The sequence below is a fragment of the Phasianus colchicus genome, chromosome 13 (genome assembly GCF_987193195.1).
Source record: "Phasianus colchicus chromosome 13, bPhaCol1.hap1.1, whole genome shotgun sequence".
NCBI classification, from domain to species: Eukaryota; Metazoa; Chordata; class Aves; order Galliformes; family Phasianidae; genus Phasianus; species Phasianus colchicus.
This window is the reverse complement of record NC_143448.1, coordinates 376,513-390,467: the sequence shown is the minus strand read 5'-3', so window position 1 is coordinate 390,467 and position 13,955 is coordinate 376,513. Positions and strand designations below refer to the sequence as shown.

Sequence of the window (13,955 nt, the reverse complement as noted above, 5' to 3'; positions counted from 1 at the left end):
CTCAGGCATTTTGTCTGTCCACCAGTTGCTGTCTCATCTCATACCTCCTTCACATCTACAGAGCTATAGGGATGTCTTTGTTACTTAAGCATCTCTGGCACTAAGTACCCTAATTCAGCTTTTCTAACTAAACATAGTTTTTACCTCAGCTCAGAAATGCATCTCATTTCTGAAATGAAATGCATGCCATTTGCATTTCAGTTATATCTAACTAAAATGTGTATTATGTTGAATATGTGTTCAGAAACATATGTAATGAATTCAGACTTCTGTGTCTCCTTTTCTCTCTATCTACTGTGTTTAGGATTGAACCTCTAATGGTAGATGCAGTATGTCAATGGTTTACAGGCCAGTTCAGCCTGGTTCCATGACTAATGGGTCAGGGGGACCCACAGACCCACACCTTGGGAAAGGGGGAAGGGGAAAAGGGGTAGAGAGGGTAAAGGGTAGAGAGATGGGCCTAAAAATGAAACAACAATGATCTGAGGAGAAAAGTTGATTTACTAAATGAGATATTGAAATGCAAGATAACACAATATAATATAATATAATTGAAATTGAAGCTAAGAAATCAAATAAAATGAGAGTGTCCAAAAAACAAAGGCCTTACTCTAACGCTGAAGGTGAGATGGCTAGGGAGCACACACGGTGTAGAGATGAGCGGAAAGGAAAAAGGAGATGTCTCATGATTTGCAAACAGTTTTGTTTTCCCATCCAAACAGAAAATAAAAACGTAAAGTCCTCTGGGCTATATAGTTGTCTTCTGAGACAGCTATACCTAGAAATATCAACAATCCACAGAACTGGAGCATTAACTCTTTAACTCCCAGTGCACTACTTGATGTTAAGATGTGAAATACCAATTACAAAAATCCTGAAACTGTGATACAGTTGAAATGCCCCATCCCTTGCAGTGGTTGTATGATGTGACAACCTGTATCGGAATGTTTAATTTTGCAAGCTACAGCATCTGACTTACAGGGAGAGATTTCTTCTGCTTCTGATTGCTCAGAACAAACCCATCAGGGAGAGATACATTAATCTTCTGTGATGCAGACCCAAACACGAAAAGTTAGCTAGCCTATTTGCTGTCATTAAGGAAATAAATAAGATTGACTGTCCCATTGCATCCACAGGAGGGGACTTCAGCTCTTCTGTGAGATGCTCAGTAGTGCTCCTTCTCAATGTTTAACACCATCTGCCTCTCCAGTATGGCATTAAACACAAATCACACCAGGACTACAGCAAGCTATTGGGAGAAAGACTCTACTGGGATTCCTGTTCTTCCTATAGCCCTCCTGGATGCCACAGGAGTGGCTGTTGTCTTATGTGTTGCCTCAAGTGTTCTAATTTCAGTAACAACAGTAACACTTGAGATAGACAAAGTAAACCTCTTAAAAAGCCCAGAGAAGTCATCTGCTGCTTGAGATAGCTTGCAAAAGAAAATTCAGTTGTCTATAAACATGTTCTTTTTCACTCTCTACATTTCTTGGACATGGAGGTTGTTAATGATTTTGCATACATCAATGCAAGTGCAATTCACCGTAGTTCTGACATACAGTCTAATTGGCTTTAATATATAATTTTATTTTTTGAATGCTAACGTTTATGTAATGACTTTCTAATTGATTTTTTCTTTATAAAGGACCATTGATTCATTCCCTTCAGTGAAACTCAGTTAACTTTCTAAGAGAATTTATGAAAAGAAGGATGTGCTACTGCTACTTTCTTTCTACCTTTCTTTCTCTCTTCTATAAAATGTGTTATTTATATTCATAAGCAAGTTTCCAGAAAGCACAGCAGTAAGCTGCAAAACTGTATTTACGTTAACTTTAATTGCCTCCCAGAAAAATTGCAGAATCACAGGTGGCCAGGGTTGGAAGGGACCTCAAGGATCATGAATCTCCAACCCCCCTGCCATGTGCACAGCCACCAACCTCCACATTTAATGCTAGACCAGGCTGCCCAGGGCCCCATCCAATCTGGCCTTGAACACCTCCAGGGATGGGGCATCCACAACCTCTCTTGGCAGCTGTTCCAGCACCTCACCACTCTCTCTGTAAAGAACTTCCCCCTGACATCCAACCTAAATCTTCCCTCTCTCAACTTAAACCTGTTTTCCCTTGTCCTGCTGTTGTCTACTCTTTCAAAGAAATGACTCCCCTCCAGTTTGTAGGCTCCCTTTAGGTACTGAAAGGCTGCAGTGAGGTCACCCTGCAGCCTTCTTTTCTCCAGACTGAAGAAGCCCAGCTCCCTCAGACTATCTTGGTAGGGAAGGTGCTCCAGTCCCATGATCATCTCTGTGGTCGTCCTCTGGACCCTCTCCATCAGTTCTGTCTTTCTTGTACTGGAGGCTCCAGATCTGGACACAGTACTCCAGATGGGTCCCCACAAGAGTAGAGTGGAGAGGGACAATCATCTCCCTGTCCCTGCTGACCACCCCTTTTCTGATGGAGCCCTGTATACCATTTGCTTTCTGAGCTGCAAGAGCACTGCTGGCTTATGTTAAGTTTATCATCCATCAGGACGCCCAGGTCCTTCTCTGCAGGGCTGCTCTCAAGGACTGCTCCTTTTACCTCATCTAGTGAAATGTGTCCCTACCCAGGGTGACACTTAGTAGAATGAAAAGGCTCTCACTGTGAGGGTGCTCAAACGTGGAACAGGTGACAGAGATACAAGGATCTCAATCCTCCCCAGATTAACCAGATATAAGTAAGCTTCACTGAATCTAACCTACAGAACCAACAACCAATGCTTGCAAGTTGTATTCCGTTCAGAGGCTTTCCTCAGAAAACGAGTCAAAGAAGAGAAGCTATGAAGCAGCGGTGAAGGGACAGCTGTCCCACTTACCCCATTAGTCCAGTGGACAGTTCAATGGTACAATTTTCTGCATCTATACAAGGCATAGAAAAAAATATAAGAAGTACCCAAGCAAAAGGGGTGCGTTGAGATCCTCTGGTACCATGGCAACACTGATGTCACCAAAAACAACACAACTAACTCAGTTTTCTTTAGTTCAGTAACAGTCTGTGTGATTGTTTGCAATTTAGTCTTCATAGGAAACAGAATCACCGCTTTTCTCTCTACCTGAAGAGAATGTACACAGGGGTAAAGTGATGGGGGGACAGACACACTTATACATGCATCACTAAGCAAGAGCATCCGTAAATAAAAGCATGCTACATAAATGCCAGCTGTGGCTAAACAAATAGAATCATAGAATCACTCAGGTTGGAAAAGACATTCAAGATCATTGAGTCCAACGACCTAACCTTACTACCCTAACAAGCCTCTGCTAAATCATGTATCTGAGCAGCACATCCAAATGGTTTTTAAACACATCCAGGGATGCGATCTTTTAGGTAACAAAGAACTTTCTTATAGCTATAGTTTTATAAAGTTATTCTCTCAAGTTGTTCAATATACTTAGAACCAAAAGGGCAACTATGTACCATGAGAAATAAAGAAAACAAGGAGAGAGAAAACGAAGGAAGAAAGGAAGTAAGAACATGTTTATATTGAAAGAATTAAAAATCCACTACTTCAAGTTTCTGAAAAAGAAAAATAGAGATGTTACCATGCAAGGAATTAAGCAATAATTCTTTTTCCAGCAACCAATACAGAAATATGAAGTTCTGTTCGGAAAAATAAATGCTGAAAACAATTAATAATGTAAAAAAAAATATTTATTTTCAGAACTTGCTAATTACATACATTCTTCTAAAAGTTTGAGGTTCTAATCTAGAAGTTACATAAGCACTTATGTGAAAAGGAAAGATTTATAGATTTCTCATGCAAAGGCTGCTCTGAAAGCAATGCCTTCTATTTTATTTTGTTGGCCCATGATATCAGAGGTAGACATCAGTAGTATAACAGTAGAGATTGAACGTTCCCACCAATATCCCACTAGATTTTGTTGCCATGATGGCAGCATAGTGGCAGTCTGTGAAAATTATATCTGACACAGAAGTGCACATGAAACAAAGATATAACTGAATTCCTCCATGTGGAAAAAACAGCATCCATTGACATTCTTCAATACTTGATGAACATTCACAGAGATTTAACAGTCAGTGTTAGCATAGTGTGTTAGGTGGTGTGTTTCAGCAGTGGTGACAGTAATAGTGGATCAAATCTGCTGCTCCAGGCTTTTTTTTTTTTTTTTTTTTTTAAACAATACGCGCAGCATACAAGCCCTTCTTCAATCACCACCAAAAATGCATAGCTAGTCATGGTGACTACATTGAAAAATAATCTTCTGTAGCTTAGAACTTATTCTATTTAAATGGAAACTATATTATATAAGATTATGATGATACAATTTGATAAATGGGAAGCATTACTTTCAGAGCAAAGAAAATATTTAAGGGAATGTATTTAAATCTTATTTAATTTATTGTGACTTTCTAAAAGATAAACAAAGTCCAAGTGTCCCATAAAAAAAAAATTTAGTATTTCTAAATCAATTTTTCTGAAGGAGGGCCACAAAGATGATCAGAGGGATGGAACACGTCCCCTGTGAGGACAGGCTGAGGGAGTTGGGCTTGTTCAGTGTCATGGTTTTGGTTTTTGCTTATTTGATTTTCAATATTCCACATCAAAACATCATGTACTGGAATTAAAGTGTTAATGCTCTAATTCTACGTACCTATCCCTATACATTACGGAAGTCACGGGATCTGACCCTTCCGGGGGGGGCGGTCTCTTACTGCCTGGCAGTGGGTGCTGGAGGTGCTTTCCTAGCCGTTCCAAGCTTTTTCAGGTTTGACTCGGTCTCGGGAACTCTCTCTCATATCTTATTTGATTTATTAGTCTCAATTTCAATTATATTGTATTATATTGTATTATTTTGTATTCCGATATCATAGTTAGTAAAATAAGTTTACCTCCATAGATTGTTGCCGCTGTTTTTTTCCTTTTCCCCCTTCCTTCCCATTTTGTGGGCCCAGGTCGGGGGTGGGGAGGGCAGGGGCCTACTGCCCCCTGTCACGGGCATAAACTGATCTAGTTAATTCCGTGACATTCAGCCTGGAGAAAAGAAGGCTGCAGGGTGACCTCACTGCAGCATTCCGGTACCTAAAGAGAGTCTACAAAGAGGAGGGGAGTCAACTCTTTGAAAGGGTAGATAATGGCAGGACGAGGGGAAATGGTTTGAAGTTGAGGGAGGGAAGATTTAAGTTGGATGTCAGGGGGAAGTTCTTTACAGAGAGAGTGGTGAGGTGCTGGAACAGCTGCCTAGAGGGGTTGTGGATGCCCCATCTCTGAATGTGTTCAAGGCCAGATTTTATGAGGCCCTGGGTAGCCTGGTCTAGCATTAAATGGGGAGGTTGGTGGCCCTGCATGTGCAGGGAGGTTGGCGATCCACAATCCTTGAGGTCCCTTCCAACCCTGGCCATTCAGTGATTCTGTTATAACATCTGTACATTCATTGATTATACAGTATTCCATCAAAAAACCTTAAAAAATCTTTTAAAAATGAACTAGCAATACATACTCTTCTAAAGGAAATGCTGAATGATTTAAAAAAGTGTTCAAGTGTAATTGAAAAATGTTTGAGTATGCAACTGAACATTTTGGTGGGATATGTATGCATGTAAAATAGATTTTTTTTAAATCTGACTTTGATTATGCATCCACTGATGCATAACAAATGTACTTGTATGGGATACACATTGCTGTTGCAGATCACAAACCTGTGGTGCCTGAGAATATCCTCAAAATATACCTGCTTTATAACCACTTTGTGCTTATGGAGTTTGATTTTCCAGAAGTCATCCTGTTCAGGCCATGATCTGTGTTCTTCCACACATATGGAAGTTCTGTTTAGCCTTGAGTGAGACAGAAGTGAGAACACTTGGAAGAATCTGGTGAACCATGTCCCAGACTAGACTAGGGTGGGCCTCTTTGTTAGCTTCCTTATTTTTGTTTGTTTGTTTGTTTGTTTGTTTTTTATTATTTTTGTTTTTCTTCTCAAGAGCAGAGTCAGAAGAGGATGTGTTGACCTCCTCTGCCATAGCGATACTAGCCCTTTTGTTACAAAACCATTGCTTTCTAGAAGATTTTGATGTGAGCGGAGGAAATAATTTTGGTCATGCGTGCAGCTGGGTTACCAGCACAAAGGAAAGAGATGCGGCTGTGATCATGGCAAAGTTCAGAGGAACATCCCCTGCAGAAAGATGCGTAGAGTTTAAACATTGCCAAGTGAAACTTGGAGCCACTTTTGCCCCACAGAAAATGCAATAGAAAAGGAAGCAGTCTTCTCCAGACACAAACCCCCGGTTACCCCGAGGGCGGTTCCTTCTGGGTGACCTTAAAGTCAGTAGATCTACATAAGTGAACAGCAGAGCTGGCCCTCGTACACAGAGAGCTTAACCATGCTCATGCCTTGCAGAGAAGACCGAATTGAGAAAGCAGGATAGGAAGTTGTTAGCAATAGAAGTCACTCGCTCAGTGAGGAGAAACGTGCCATGAGTGCCATGGGCAGCGCTCAGTGAGGAAGTGAGCCAGCTGCAGGGAGATGCTGCCCTCGAGAGCAGGGCAACCGGAGATTGCCTCTTCTGGGACCTGCTCACGGGTGAGAGGAGTTAAAGGAGCGCCAGGACAGCAACGTGGGGATGTGCGACCGCAAGGATGTGCGAATGTCCCCAGCAAAGGAAGCAAAGGGACGGAGCAGAGAGCGACGCTTCATTAGCGTGACAAAACACAGCCCCCATCCTCCCCTCTCTCCCACGGGTGCAGATGTGCCACGAGAACGAGCTGTGAAACTGCCCACGGCCTGGCAGCCGGCTCGGGGCGTGCTCGCTGTGGGAATTGCTGCCCGGCACCTGAGGCTGTGCCGAAGCGGCCAGAGCCTGGCTGGAAGCCATCCGGGCAGCACCGCGGCGGCAGGAGGTGCAGCAAGGCCGTCCTGCGGCCAGCTCCGGGCTGCGGGCACTCGGCATCCCCTGCTCTCCCAGGAGCGACTCCCAGGAGCCCGGTTGCCTGCACCAGAGGTGGGAGCAGCCTGCTCCGCACCCAAGGTAGGAGCCCTTCGTGCCTCGTGCAGAGGAGCGCACGCTTCCTGCCCCCTGCCAGCAGCGGCGGGAGGGCAGCGGGGAGCGGCACCGGGCGGGGCAGAACCGGCGCTGCTGTAGCCCAGGCGGGAGCCCGGTCCCGGCCCCAGCTCCTGCCCAGCACGGCAGGTTTGCTGGGCCAGATGGGCTGCAACGAGGGGAGCAGCGGTTGCCAGGCGTGTTGCAGCCCGGCTTGGGCTCCGAGAGGCACAGGAAGGGGTTGGAGCTGGGACAGTGAGGAAGTGAGCAGAGGAGTTCGGCGTGCTCTGCTGCCCGGTTGGCTCTGTGTAACGCAGCCCAGCCGGGAGTGCGTTTCTCCCTCTGGGCCACGGCAGACACGAGATGATCCCGCTCCACAGCTCTGCACGCATGGATTGATGGCAGCTTTCAACTCCTCCTTTGGAGTGTCTGAATGGGAAGCCTCCAACGGGGGAATTTCCACTCCCCTCTCTCTCCCCGGCAGCCCGCAGTTTCCCTTCGGGGACCCAGCAGGCAACATCTGCCTCTAGCGGCCCTTCCAGCATTCCCTTCTGTGCGCTTAGTGCCGGGCTGACGGCTCACCTGGGGTCGTGCAAACCCCTCCCGAGGCTTTTCTTCAGGCTGTCCCGGCAGCTGCAGGTGCCTTTAGCGCACACCAGCTCCGGCACTGGGCTGTGTAATAGACGCTGAAAAGCCGACAGCCTGCGGGCTGACTGGAGCACACGTTGTGAACGCGGCCGAGCAGCACGTCAGTAAAGCGCAGCCCGGGCTGCCCGGTGCAAAGGGCGCACGCTGCTGAGAACGCCCCCTGGAAGTGAGCGCAGGGTGCGTGCTGAGCTGGATGGGGAGCAGCGCCCCCTGGTGGGGGACGAGGGAAATGCAGCCGCCGAGGTCCAGCCCAGTCCCCAAGTGTGGGGAAAGCGCATTTCTGGAACGTAGGTTTCACCCTATATGACTACATGACCCACATGACTATGAGCTACTTTATGGCTCCTTTTGTATACCAGAGGCTTCCTCCCGCTTTGAGAATGGATTTGGCCTAGGTGAGGCTAAGACGTGTATTACAGTGTTAGGTGAGGGAGCTGTAGAGCTAGGGACAAAATAACGTGGCATGACGCACGTGAAATGATTTGCCTTAGGGCATTTCATCATTGATGACAGTCCAAAAAGCCCACCAAACAATCTCTCTTCCTCAAAATTAAGACACTTGCACTTATGCCTTTGCAGGACAGATCTTTCCAGGTACAATCCCTTCCTGGTTTTGTGCAATTATCATCAGTCTCTGTTTTCAAAAGACAGGTGCCTGTGACAGATAGGTGAATATCTCCAGGAACCAAACTGAAACAATAGAAGCTAGGCACTTAATAAAAAGTAATCCCTCACAAAGCCCACCTAAATTGTTCAGTATCTAAATATTTTACAAATCTGGGTCATGGATCCCTAAGTTCATTTGGGGAGATGCCTATGTGGTCACCCTCACAGCGGTATGTGTCCCTTTTTAAAGCCGGTGGGGCAGGAAGCCTCCTCTGCATCTCCCAGCAACTCTGGCCTTTGGTTATTACTAAAAGGTTTCTCTTTAGCTCCTGTTTGATCTTCCATCATCACAAAACAACTGCTGTAAGGTCTTCTGCCCATTTGGCCTCTGACTAATCACATCTATCCTGATGTCTGATAGAGAGACCTCTTTGCGGTCTAATGGGAGCAGTGAGGGATTCAACAAAGGACCTTCCTTCCACTTTTAGAAAGAACTTTCATCAAAACGTAACTAAGCTAAGAAAACAGCTAGAGAACTGCTTACCATCTCCTTCAATCATGACTGCAGTGGAAACAAAACAGCTGAAGAGGAAGGAGAAACAAAGTTTTCAAGCAATGATTTTATTGACGGTAATTTCTCAAATGTATCTCAATAGCTTTCCTGTTTTATTTAAACTGAAATAAAAGGAGAATGATGGCAAATCTGATTTGGGTTTCCAATTGAATCTTGTGTCATCTAATTACAAATGTCTTCATGATATTAAAAATGAAAATATTTCTTTACATCTGCTCCACCCTCTACAAATATGGTTTTGTTTTGCTGCTTCCCTAATCCTGAACATCTGAGCATTGGAAATCCAGCAATGAAGAGTCACATACGCATTTTTAGTAAACATCCAGCTGAACATCTGTACATCCACTCAACACACAACTCTTCCCTGGTGTATGTTCTTGCTCTATCCTGACTGCAATACTATTGCTAATCATGTCATGGCATTTATTGTCTGCAGGGATGCCAGCATATTTCAATCACCTGCCCTTCATCGCTGACAAATTTAGGATCCACCTGCAAATTTGCAGAACTCCCAAATGTAATCCTCCTTTATTTATCCAAGCAGAGATGTGTACACAACACCTTGCACCTGGCTTCCAAAGAATAAAGGTCTATCCATTATGGTGCTGGACTGCACAGTCAAGGGAGTCTGGAGGGAAACGGTACAACTACATATACCTCTTCTTTAAATGCTAGGTGCTGTCCTCTGACAAATTTAGTCTTTGTTAGTCTTCAGCAACTGGATGAAAGAGCTGCTTGATGCAGCTGATCTTAACACACGGTCATCTTAGAACTGCAGCTGTAAGGAAGACCACGCCATTCAAAAGCTTTGTGTTAAACCACTACTCCTGAGTGGCAAGTTGTCTTTATGTTCTTGGGGAAAACTGGGTGTCATTAGCTGCTCTCATTTAAACATCTGTAAAAGCTTGAAACAGCTCAACATAAGCAACACTAAGCTTGAAGAGCAACTAGATTCTGATTAGCCCAGCTATCCTGAAAATAAGAATTACAACTATTGTTTTGTACTTTTAGATCACTAAAATAACATTCCTTTTACTGTCTTTAACATTTCAACCCAAAAGTTACAAAAAAAATGCACTGAAGTGCATTGAAGTGCAGTGAAGTCCCCCCTGGTGGGGGACGAGGGAAATGCAGCCGCCGAGGCATTCTTGGTGCAACGAGGGACCGGGGCTTGTTCAGCTTGGAGAAGAGAAGGCTCCGGGAGACCTCCCAGGACTTGAAGGAAAAATAAACTGGAGGGGGAACAGATGTTTACGAGGGTGGATAATGACAGGATAATGGGGAATGGTTTTAAATTGAGACAGGGGAGATTTAGTTTAGATATCAGGGGGAAGTTTTGCATTCAGACGGTGGTGAGGCATTTTAAAAGGTAGCCCATAGAGGACGTGGATGCCCCATCCTTTGGGGCATTCGAGGCCAGGCTGGACGTGGCTCAGGGCAGCCTGGTCTGGTGGACGGTGTCCCTGCACATGGCAGGGGGTTCAAACTAGATGGTCATTGTGGTCCTTTTCAACCCAGGCTATTCTATGATTCTGTGATTACCTTTAGATCTTTGATGTAACGCATGACCTTAGAGAAGCTCATGGATTTCCAAACTAACCTTGCATCTCTTACAGAAGATCTGTGTCAGCAAGGTGTCTTGACGTCAAGCTAAGAAGGAAGCTGTGTGCCCAGTGTCATTCAGGCCCAAATTGTGGCTTCTCCCTGGGAAGGGACACAGAGGGGAGCTGTTGAACAGGCACTGTGTCAGAACCTCTGCTTTCCCCCCCATCCCCCACTCTCTGCCCCTAGACTTCCTTTACTATAGAAGCTCCCCACAACTCCCCAGTTTCCCCATTCCACCTCTCCCTCCATCACCAGATCCTCTTTCCACCCCACAGCAGTCCCACTCACTCACAACTTCCCCCCCTAGATTCCACACAACCCCCCTTTCCAGCCCAAAAAAGCACCACTGACCCCTTTCTCTCCTCACCCACACCCTCCTTTATCTCCCCTTATCCCCACTTGGAATCATGCAGAAGGATCTGCATGAGACATCCTAGAGAGGTTTGGGGGCTCCAGGGGGCTCTTCTGGACTCAACCAGAAGAGTCTGGAGATATCCCAGAGGGACCTTGGGATGTCCAGGGAGTCCCCGGGTTGGTCCTGTGGCACCATGGAAGGATCTGGAAGTTCCCACTATGGGCCCAAGAGCTCTGAGGAGTCCCTGGGCTGATCTGGAAATGGCCCAGCAGGGTCTGGTAGGGTCCAGGGAGTTCTCATGTGGGTCTGAGTGGTCCTGGAGTCATCCAGAAGGGTCTGGGGATGTCCCAGAGGAGTCCTGGGGTGTCCAGTGGGTGCTCATGCGAATCTGGGGGGTCTGGCCATCCGTCTCATCATCTGCTGTGACATGACCACAGCACTTTCATCAGTGGTTTGGACTCACGGCGACAAGACGCACTTTGTCAACTGTGTCACCAAGGAATCATAAGAATTGGAATCGTTGGAACTGGTTAATATGGACTGCTGTTTGTACTCTACAGAACCCATCCTTGTTCAGTGTATTAATTTTAGTTTAGCTACTTTTAGGATTGTTTTTGAACCGTGCTTCTTTTTCTCTTAATAGCGAAGGGGGAGATGTGGGATAAAAAAAGTCATTATCTTGCTAATGAGTAAAGAAACTTAGCAGTAACTTGAGCCAGACGTAAACACACACGAGGCTCCTGCTTCCTACATGTAAGTTGCTGTTGCACGGGTATAAAAGGTTGTAAGCATCTTCAGTAAAGGTCCTTCATCGTTCCTTCTGCACCAGCAAGGGAGTCTGAGCCTCTCCGCACCAGCAAGGGAGCTCGGAGCCCTCTTGCCAACAAAGAGGAGAGGAGAGGAGAGAAGGAGAGGAGAGAAAAGATTGAGCAGAACAAAGGAAAAAGGGAAGAGAGGAGCTTGTAAGGGGGAGAAGAGTGATGAACGAGAGGGGAGAAGAAAGAGGGCAGAACAGAAGAGAGGATACAGGTAAGAAGAGCAGATCTAAAAAGATCCTTTTTCGGAGCAGGACACCATCACTCTGATCAGAGTGCTGTCATCTGTTCCCAGGCCCTAGAAAGGAAAGCAGCCCCGTGCAGCTAACACAGAACGTGCTGGAGAATCACTGACAGACACAAAGGTCTCAGTGCCCAGTCTTGTGCAGGAGCATTTACCTGCTCTTAATTACAGCAATTTTGCATTAATGGAGCGATCCATTAGCAGCTAGTGTGGAGAAGAGGAGGCCCAGGGCAGACCTTATTGCTCTCTATAACTACCTGAAGTGAGGTTGTAGTGAGCTGGCTGTTGGCCTCTCCTCTCATGTAACTGGTGACAGAACTAGAGGGAATGGCTTCAAGCTGCACCAGGGGAGATTTACGCTGGACGTTAGGAAATACTACTTCTCTCAAAGAGTGGTCAGGCAGTGGAATGGGCTGCCCAGGGAGGTGGTGGAGTCACCGACCCTGGAGGTGTTCAAGGAACGTTTGGATTTCGTGTTGAGGGATATGGTTTAGTGAGAACTATTGGTAATAGGTGGACGGTTGGACTGGATGATCTTACAGGTCTTCTCTAACCTTGGTGTTTCTGCGATCTTCTGTGATCTTCCCAGTCCCCAGTCCTGCCCTGTGCTGGTGCTCTGCAACAAACAGCAGTCCAACACACTGTGTCCCTGCAGAATCACAGAATCGCTCACGTTGGAAAAGACCTTCAAGAGCATCGAGTCCAACCATGACCTGAGCAAAGTACCCCAACTCTAACAACCCTCCTCTAAATCATGTCCTGGAGCACCACATCCAAACAGTTTTTAAACATGTTTGGGGATGGTGACTCAACCACCTCCCCAAGGAGCCCATTCCAGTGCTCAACAACCCTTACTGTTTAGAAGTTTGTCCTGATATCCAACCTAAACTTACCACATGCCTGTGCGTTCTGTGCAACCCCACAGATGTGACAATGGGGACTGGCTTCTCAAAGGAAACGGTGTCAGGAGGAAGCAGCTGATCCTGCCACTCACGCTGCTATTCTGGGAGTCCCTCCCCAGGACTCCCACAGCTTCCTCTTCCCAGCCCCGCTCAGCTCCTCGCGGGCTGCAGACGCTGCTGAGGCTCTCGCACTCCACGGCCGTCATCTTCTTCTCGTGCTGCCGGACCGCTCTCTGCAGGGCTGCGCTGAGTTCCTGCCGCTGCAGCCAGAACCGCAGCTCCCGTGCTGACGGATGGAGGAGCTTCGTGCCGGCACCCACAGCACGTGGTCCCCGGGCTGCCGGTGGCACGGCAGGATGCTCCCCTCCCTGTCTCCCATCGCCCCTCAGCTACGCCATCTGCCTATAATCTGCCTAAGGATTCCAAAGACCCTGCAGAGGGCTCCGGTCAGGCCGATCGACGGCTGATGCCAACGGCACGAGGTTCGACACCACCACACGCCGGGTCCCGCACTTTGGTCACAACGACCCCAGGCATTGCTGCGGGCTTGGGGCAGAGCGGCCGGAAGGCCGCGTGGAGGAAAAGGATCCGGAGCTGCGGGCCGACGCTCGGCTGAACGCGAGCCAGCAGCGCCTTGCGCAGGCGGCCGAGAAGCCGGCCGAGCATCAGCAGCAGCAGCTGATCGCCCCGCGCTCAGCCCCGCCCCGCACAGCGCCGGCCTCGGGCCGGCACCGCGACCGCCGCCTGCAGCGGGACGCCAAGGTGCCCCGGAGCCGCTCGTCTCCAGCGGGTTCCCCACGCCACCGCCGGGCCGCGCCGCCCGCCCGGACGCCCCGCTCCCCCACCTGCCGGCGGCCGCCAGCCCGCGCTCGCCGCTCTCCAGCAAGGCCCGCACGGAGCGGAGCGGGGCGGGGCGGAGCGGGGCGGGGCGGGCCCGGCCTCGCTGAGGTCCCCCACGTCCCCGCCCTCCTCCCGCAGCCGCAGCCGAGGCCCCGGAAGCGGAGCGGGCGCACGACGGCAGGCATCGCGAGGGCAGCCGGGCTGGGGCCATGGGAACGCGCGCGGTGATGTCGCAATGACGGCGCGCCCGCGGACAGAAAGGACCCCGCGCGGAGCGCCCGCCCCGTTCGGCGCACCGACCAATGGCAGAGCGGAGGAGGCGGGGCCGAGCGCGG

At 48.0% G+C, this 13,955-nt stretch overlaps 1 long non-coding RNA gene across 1 annotated transcript; it reads right to left on the bottom strand.

The window, feature by feature from the left end:
* Positions 1 to 10,563: 10,563 nt before the first annotated feature.
* LOC149916084 (uncharacterized) lies at positions 10,564 to 13,643 on the bottom strand. The gene is made up of 2 exons (XR_016470796.1): positions 12,772 to 13,643; positions 10,564 to 11,239 (listed from the first exon to the last, which is right to left on the bottom strand). It is a non-coding gene; the product is annotated as an uncharacterized LOC149916084 (long non-coding RNA).
* Between the last annotated feature and the right edge of the window lie 312 nt (positions 13,644 to 13,955).